The sequence below is a fragment of the Mytilus trossulus genome, chromosome 9, assembly GCF_036588685.1.
Source record: "Mytilus trossulus isolate FHL-02 chromosome 9, PNRI_Mtr1.1.1.hap1, whole genome shotgun sequence".
Classification (NCBI taxonomy): domain Eukaryota; kingdom Metazoa; phylum Mollusca; class Bivalvia; order Mytilida; family Mytilidae; genus Mytilus; species Mytilus trossulus.
The window spans coordinates 45497657-45506936 of record NC_086381.1 but is presented as its reverse complement, the minus strand read 5'-3'; the positions used below and the strand labels follow the sequence as shown (position 1 = coordinate 45506936).

Here is a 9280-nt window from a genome sequence, read left to right as displayed (position 1 = left end):
TATACTAAAACACAGATTAAGGTTTTCGCACTCACCTCAAAATTTGTATTTGATGCACCAATTGTTGCAGAGTTCGTAGTTATGGTATGATGTAGCATCCCAGACTGCTGTACTTCATTATCTTTCAACAAAGGCATTACACATGTAAAATATTTTTAAATGCACAGGTACATTAGAGTAAGCAATCAAATAATGTATAGATTAAAAAAAAAATCATAACTTTTTTTTTTATTACAACTTGTGTGCAGATAATAACCCATATTAATTTATTTTACCAGTTTCGTTATTTTTTATTTAAAATATTATTACAGCTATTTTTATACCTGATTAATATGACTCTCTTCTGTATCTGTAATTTCATTAATTTTCACTGATTTTAAGTTTTCATTTAAGGCCAAGTTATTGTTGTCGTCATCATCTTCTTCAACATCCAAGTGAGCCATTTCTAAAAATTCTTTTTCCTCTTTAGTCAAATTACACTTTGCAACCTAAACATAAACAGTACAATAGATTCATTAAAATTAGTATGAATAAACAAATGGTTGCCAGTAATTGTCAAGTAAATGCATGTAATATTTGTCACTGTACGTTTAACAAGTACGGTGTCAACATAAAGATATTACACAAATTAATAAAACTAATTACTGTTATCTTGATACTAAAACATAAACTTAAAACTTGGTGATGCGTTTTATACTTAGACAAAATCGTTGTTTATAACCTAATTTTTAAATAACAAAATTACTGTTTAAAGAGGGGCTCTATAATTGCAATAATTATGCGTGAAATAAAAAAAAAGTTAGTACCTGTTCTTCTAATGCCATTGAAAAATTTGGCCTCTTAAAAAAATCTTTGGTGAGGTGTCATGGGTCTAGTAGATTTGTTGACTCTGTTGTTGTATTTATAATAAAATTCTCCTAGTAAACTTGGCCAATCTCTAGTATCAACAAATTGGGCTCTAAAGTATGCGACTACAGTCCTGTTAAATCTTTCTACACGTCCTGAAATTATTGTGTAAAAATGTGTTATAATAGTTTACAGATTACATATACATGTATTTGTTAATATAAAAATTTTAAGATAATAAAGCTTTAAAACAAAACAAAACATAAGGCTCGCCAAGCTATTGTCCTGTTTTGCAGCGACTCCACATAAATGTTATATTTTCCAACAATGTACATATTATTTTTTTATCCAGCAATTAGCTGACTATTGTACAAATAAAGGGTAGACATATATTTTTTTGCTTTATTTGTGTTTGTTCAAATGTCGATTTCTTTGAAACATTAGAGGCAATAATTTAGATTTAAATAATTTAAGATTACATAATTTAGTAATTATATATTTAGAGCTAATGATTTCGTAAATTAGTAATTTTTTACTTGTTGTTTGTTTACGTAAAAGGTATTAAAATTGTGTTAAGAACGGCCTGTTTTTAAAAAGAAGTACACCAGTCCTGTAAATGAAATGTAAAGGCAAAATATAATTGTATTTGTATTTATTTTTTAAATAAATAAGTGAAACTAAATTATCATTTATTAATGCAGTACAATAAAGTTTTTTATGACTAACCTTGTGATTGGGGATGGTACGGACGACCATTAATTTTTCTTGTCTTAAACTCATCAATTACTGCACAAAGATCAGCATTATTAAATTCTTTGCCGTTATCAGTCTGGAGAATACGAGGTGGGCCAAATATGTAGAAGAATTTCAGAAGCAATTCCAACACTTTTTTTGCCGTCTTCTGTTTAAGATGTCCACCAAAGGCAAAGCGGCTGTATCAGTCAACTATGTTGCATATATAATTATAACCTTTGCATGGGAGCATTTTTTTCTGATCCATTTGCCAACTTCTATTTGAATAGGTAGCCGGTATAGGTCTTCTGGTTATTTGTGTTTTTGGTAAATCAACAGCTGCTAGGCATTGGGAACATTTTATATGTTGCTTGAACAGTAATCTTGTATTTTCCCGAACTACGGGAAAATAGGTCTTTCTAAGTGTTTCATACTCCGCGTCACTTTTACGGTGATCAATATTATGGTTGGCATTAATTTCAGCTATCATTTGTTCTTTTGATAAAACTCTTCTGTGATTGTCTCCAATCATAGTACTTCTGTGGTACAATGCACAGGTATCCTCATCATAAAGAAAGTTGGCCAAATATTTTCTTACACTTGTCTCACTCATTTGTAAACTTAGTTGCTCTTTTATTTTTTTAGCACCCCAGCTGTTTTCATCAAATTTCTTTATACAAATTAAATTTACCTCTTCTAAAACCGACCAAAAGTGTTCCGGATTCGGATCATTTGTTTCTCTTTTCTTTCTTTTTTTGTCAAGCATAAATCCTTCATTTGGACACATATTTAGGTTTAACCTTTTCTCTGCCATAGAGCCTATCCGGCCTATTCAAAAACACTACCGTTGAGTGCCACGCTGAGGCCCAAAGGCCAACGTAATAATAAGCATTACGTCATAGTGCCAGAGTGCTTGATTTGGAAAATGGCCGGCGTCAACGCCGTGGATTCGGGTTTTGCCTGTCAGAAGAAGATGAAGAACCAGAGTTTAACGTTAACCAATGGGGAACAATTAGAAAGCCAGATAAAACTGGATTTTTACAAATGTTAATTATGTTCATCATCAAAACTACTTTATCCGTACTAAAAGAAATAATCTATCGAAAAAAGAAGATTTTCCTTCTTTGAAGTGATAAAAAAAAATTCTAAAAAGAATTTCTCAGTGTTTTAACGTGAGCAAGCGAGAGCACCTGACAGCTTGGTATATACATGTTTGAAATTCTTTATATTCAGAAAATAAAATGATGTCGCATTGTTGTTTTGTTAAGGGAAGTTGTATTTTTTGTTTATACTAACTATAGAAAAAAACATCAGTCAGAAACTTTAAATTGCCCTGTATCAACTATTCAAATTATCTTCTGTTGTGGTTGTCGGTGTTTCTGTTTCCATGTACTATATGTTTACTGAATGAATTTGAATTTATATAAAAAGTGTCATCAGCTAAACAAAACAAACGTATAAGGGACCGGTCAAAATTTCTTGATGCATGGGACCGGTGCAAACTGTAATGGGACAAGCACTTTTTGCAGTGTTTACAGGAATGGGACTCAATGTTTTTTCATTATTGGCAAGCATGGGACATGAACTTTTTGAAACAATGTCTGTATATGAAAAAAAAATTATTTAATAAATCTCACGGGGGGGGTCTCTTCCTATATAAAGGTATATACATATGTGCCGCTGGAATGGGTCCCTTTTTTGATCCGTCAAATATATCAATGGGGTGCAATTTTACCGAGGAAATATATCAATAGGTAGTAATTGTGATATATCAATGGGTCATAAATATATGAATGGGTTATGATTTCGCTGTGAAATATATGTATAGGTAGGGATTTCACAATCCAAAATCCCATGTTGAGACCCCCCCCGTGATAAATCTATAACAAACAAAAATAACATCATGAACATCTAGCAATGTGAATTTAACAGTTACAACATAGCAAATTCATTTTCAAGATTTAAAGAACAGTGAAGGCAACAAACAAAAATTTTGAAACAGAATAAACATGAAAAAATACTTTGATATAAAATTTAAAAAATATGTAAAAATTTGATTAGATATTTTACATGTATAACTGTTTAACAAATGTAAAAAAAACGAATTCATGGATAGTGTTTCTGCACAAAAAAGCATGATTGTCAAATATTAATCTGTCCTCCCATAAAGCAAAGTTGTCTCCCATTTACCAGAGTTGTCTTTCCTGACAGAAGGTATTTTTCTATTAAACATCACTTTTATTTTTTACTAATTAATTAATTGGGCGACCTAATGATCCCATCAGAACAACAAATCTTATGCCATATCACAGAAAAATGTTTTTTTTTTTTTTTTTTTTATCTGAGACCAGTATCATGATGATATTTGTGTGTTTAATATGAAAAAATATTTGCAGAAAAGCCAAAATGTTTGTACATGTAGACCATAATTCCTTAAAAAAAACAAAAATCTAACATGCTCAGAAATGATGTTCAGTGATGACCCCCTGAACTACCTTAATCATAAATGTTATTATCATGATTATGCAAATTCAACAGACATTGTAGAATGAAAACTCTTTTTTTTATAATACATACTGGCTGTAGAAAAAGAATGTTTGTGGAAATTTAACAAATACAGTAGCATACTACCAAAAGAAATGATTGGAATATTCATTCAAAGGTCACAACAAATCTGGAACCCACACCAAACAAGCTCTGAATAGCCCAGATATAATTATATAATCAATCAAGCTGCATATATGTTGAGATAGTAAATTTTACTTTTTTTCCACTTTTAAAAAAAATGTTTAAAATACAATATTGTTGTAAACTTGTGGAAGTTGGAGATGTTCACTTCTTTAATTTTGATGCTCTTTTCACATTCCTCTCGTTTTAAATTTGAAAATTTAACTGTCTCGAGATGTTCATATCTTCTGGTATGACTATTCAAATAATGGGGATTGTTTTTTTATTCTAAGCAGGAAAAAAAATTCAAAATTTTTTTAATAATTTTTTTTGGAAAATTTACCTACCCACTGTTAATCTAGAATAGTCAGATTCTAAATTAAGCTGCAATTTTTTTGAAAAAAAAGTATTCTACCATACACTTCATACATGTTAATTGTTTAATATTGCATGTATCATTTATTATAATCAATAACATATTGTCATCTGTTTGGGCTCCTGTGTTGGCAATAGCATATGCTTATGTATTGTTTTGTTTACTTTATAATAGCAAAATAGATACAGTTCACACATAGCAGCATTATTTTTCAGCTATCCAAATACATTGTAGCATGAAATGTATCCACAACTTTGATCATGTTTTTGTGCTTTAACATGGGACACACACTTTTTTACTAGGTCAAGTGCATGGGACAATCATATTTTTATTCTGCCAGTAACCATGGGATCAAGAGAATTATTTCAGACAATTTTCTTTTTGCACCGGTCAAGAAATTTTGACCGGTCCCTAAAAGGACAAACTAGCACACAAAATTTCGAAGCACACACGTGCACATGTTCTGATAACGTTTACAGGGTACATGTTTCTGGAGAAAAGTAAAAACATTAGATGACTCAATTATCTGCAAATATTCTTCAAACAAAATTCTATTTCTTTCTAATCAAAAGTAAAATCCAACATAATGTGCCTTCAAAATATATATAAAAATGTGCTAAATATTTGAAATCAATAGCAAAAAAATAATACTGTACATCCATAAGACAGAAAAAACGATACAAAAATGGAAAAAAAAGAGTTAAGGGGTCAACAAACACTGCCGCCCATAAATTGTAGGCACTGGCTACGGTTACATGGAAATGTAACAATAATAAAAATATTATTGTTACATAGGAGACTAAATGCCGGAATGCAAAGGCGGATAAGGAACTGATAAATTACGAATGTAACAATAATTACTGAGGCTACGGTTACATGGCGTTATTGTTACATGAAAAACAGCAATCATTAAACTTAAATCTTGTATAGTTACAACTTTTGTTGCCTTAATCTTGCATATGTACGAAATAATACTTGTAATAACGATAAATAATAAATATCATCGTTAACAAATGGTGTTTAAATTGTTTTTTCTAACGTATAAATGGTTTTGGTGTTTTAAAGATACTCTTCCTCTTTTTGTACTGATGTCTGTTGATGGAAACGGCGAGAGCGAGGTTATAGCATTCTGGATAGTTTCTGACGAATCTCGAGAAACTATAAAAGAAATAACGCAACTCTTCAAAAAGTACAAAGAAAACTGGTCCAAAATTCGATGTGTAATGAGTGACAAAGACATGATCGAGAGAGACGTCATTAGGGAAGAAATACCAAATGTACCCTTACTAATATGTCTTTTCCATGTACTAAGAACTTTCAAGAGAGAAGTGACTACTGAGAAGCTTGGAATTTCAAAAGACGAACGTATTTTGGCTCTTGAATTGCTTCAAAAGATGGCATATGCTAGGACCGAAGACAGCTACTCAGAATTTTATCGTGAACTTAAAGACACTAATCTTGAGTCAGTTATTAGGTACTTTGACAAGAAGTTTGTATAGCTGAATTATTACACGGTATAGAGGATTTTTTTTTTATTTGAGACAAGTGCCTGTGAGATTAACAGATGTATTGATATACATTTGCACAAGATAGATTTCTATCCGACGTAGCTCAATTTTGATACATTTATTATACTTCTTTCTGAAGAATATTAAATATGCTCTTTCCCACGAACTGTAATATTTCTTGCATCCTTTTTTTATATATATATATAATATTCTGCTCTAATAGGTATATCAACTTTACATATTTCTTAAACATCCATTAGATTGACCATTGTCGTTTATTATCAAACAAAAATCTAACTGACAAACGTCGACCGTCGAAACATAATTGCGTCCATACGGAAACAATTGCATGACGTTATGCATTGTTACGCTTCCTTTGTGACGTTTTCCGTTGAAATTTGAAATCAAGGGCCTTTCTCTTGGCACTCAACGGTACTTTACCCAAAAAAACCGTGGCACTCTCATTTTTGTTTGTTTGTATATACGGCTTATAACGTCATAATAATAGTTAACGTTCCGAACGTAAATACTTTCGCGAACAAATGCACTTTCGCGGAGAAACGCACTTAAGCGTATTGAGGCATCGGACTTTAGCGTGTCCTACATTATATGACATACCATCGTACTTTAGCGTATCTTACCAACGCACTTTAGCGTAGACCATCGCACTTTAGCGTGACCATCGCACTTTAGCATCCCCATCGCACCTTAGAGTCCTACATATATGTTTTTTTTGGACCAGTTTTCTTTGTACTTTTTGAAGAGTTGCGTTATTTCTTTTATAGTTTCTCGAGATTCGTCAGAAACTATCCAGAATGCTATAACCTCGCTCTCGCCGTTTCCATCAACAGACATATGTAGTCCTACATATAGAAAACAAAAAGGCGATAAACTGGAGGTTGTGGGCATTTTATTGTATAAAAAGACAGTCGTTCAAGAATACATAAAAAAAGTCTGTTCCAGTAAAAACAAAAGCATAGTAATTATAGATACAACAGATAGCACTACAATAACCATAGTCCCAGCTGGAATGCAGAACGACAACATTTGATGACAAAATATATCACTCGAATTCGAAAGAAAATGCCGTTGAATGTTTTAGCCTTCGAGGTAAACTTAAATGGACATTCAAAAATAAAAGCGTTCTGAAAAATACACGGGGTATTGCTGTCGATAAGATGGTAATGTGTACGTGGTGGTGATGAACTCTCAGAACGTTCTTATTATCCCTCCTGCATGACGGAAAACAACATAGGGTAGTATAAGGGGCGAGCGATGGTCTTAACAATCCTACTTCACTTTGTTATAGTAAATCGACGAAACAGTTGTTAGTTGCTAACTGTGATGACGATGCTCATCTGTTGGATTTTCTATGAAAAAGAAAAAACTCAAGATCAAAGTATGTCTCTATAAAGTTATTCTAACTAACTTCGAATAACAATTCAACTGGTATCACTTACAAGACAAGTGATTAAGAAAGAATATTGTATTCAAAATTATATAAACATGCTTACATATTTGATAAGTGTTTTTTGTACTGTCATTACGGCAAGGGTTGAACAACAATCAGTAAGATTTGTTTTTATTAGTTTTGAAATGCAGACAAAAACGTCATTGTTTTTCTCATCAGTGAAGCGTAAACCAGTGTAATGGATAATTAAAAAAAAATTAAGTTGCGAATTATGAATATCAACAAATGTTTTCTAAGATATTTAATATTAGTTTAACATTGACATTTGAAGAGGAGTCCGTTTATGTGTTGGAAATATAAATATATTTGTAAATGTGCAAAACATTTGTTATATATTGTTAGTAATCTATTTTTTTCTTAAGGTGTAATACACCCATTGATTTTCCCCTATCAGTCTTTGTTAAATTGACATTTTAAAAAAAATTGTACAGTATTTACCTTTATTTGAACCAAAGAAATACTTTGCATGAATAAAATTTAATCCTTTCCAGTGATACAGCGCAAATTTCACACTACATTTCATTGCATAACCTAATTTTACTCTGTTATTTACTGGTTACCTGCTTTAGTCACTATTTAACGTTAACTTTCCAAAATATTCTATTAGACCATCAAATAAAAAAATAATTATGCTTTCAAACACCCAACATAAATGTTTATGATTCAGAAAAAATTAAGTGTATTGAAATCTACAACTGTCAAATTCAGGGGATTTTTTTTTATACCTACTTTCGTATATAACCGGATGTGACATACCATGATTTGGTGGTATTACACTTTAATAACACAGCATAATTCTTTTGATCTATAAGCGTGTTCTGCAAGGTGAGAGAAAATAGAGGAATATAGTTTTTTTTATGAAAATGCAACATGGTTATTGCTTATCTAAAATGTTTAATATGATAAAAATCTTTTCACGTGTCATATGTTTTTATTCTAGAATTCCCGCTCTTTTACCCGTTCGCTAAAAGGATTTACCAAAATGTATCAAACTGTGAATTGCTTGATCCTTTTTTTTTAAAGACTAATAAATTACACCATGTTCACATATTGGATGTGATAATTTTCTCTATCATTTTTGCAATTCATATTTTATTTGATATAAAAAAAAAAAACGTCCATGAAGTCTTATTAAACTTACTGACCAGATTTCTGTAAAACATACTTTTGGTTGAACAAATGTCATACAAATGCCATAGGTCATGTGTGGGTAGGTAATTCACATTTTACGTGTTTCTGTTTCTCCTAAGTAGCAAATGACTAGTGATTTAAAGGCATGTGAAGTTAAATAGTTTGAGCAACTAAAAGTCATTATATTAACTTTTAGAATTTGCAAATTCAATAACAGAAACTGTATGCCAACTATGAACCACTGTACGAGATGCCTTGAGCTAGGCATAATTAAGGATTTAGCTGGCTATACATTAAGATTTAATCCACCATATTGCACACACAAAAATGCCTGTGCTTAGTCAGGGATATGACAGTTGTTTATTCGTTCCATGTGTTGGAGCTCTTGATTTGCGTTTTGATTGTATATTTCCGATTTGAATTGTACTCGGAGTTTTGTAGTTTTGTGATTTTACTTTCTGATAAAGGACACAATTTGTCAAAGACGAAACCATGAATATGGTTTTCTTTATCACATTGTTACTTAAATGGAAAGTTGTCTAAATGGCA

The 9280-nt window shown here is 31.4% G+C and overlaps 1 long non-coding RNA gene across 1 annotated transcript; it reads right to left on the bottom strand.

Annotated features, from left to right (window-relative positions):
• Nucleotides 1–266: 266 nt before the first annotated feature.
• LOC134683933 (uncharacterized) lies at nt 267–1684 on the bottom strand. The gene is made up of 3 exons (XR_010101115.1): nt 1573–1684; nt 807–1001; nt 267–488 (listed from the first exon to the last, which is right to left on the bottom strand). It is a non-coding gene; the product is annotated as an uncharacterized LOC134683933 (long non-coding RNA).
• Between the last annotated feature and the right edge of the window lie 7596 nt (nt 1685–9280).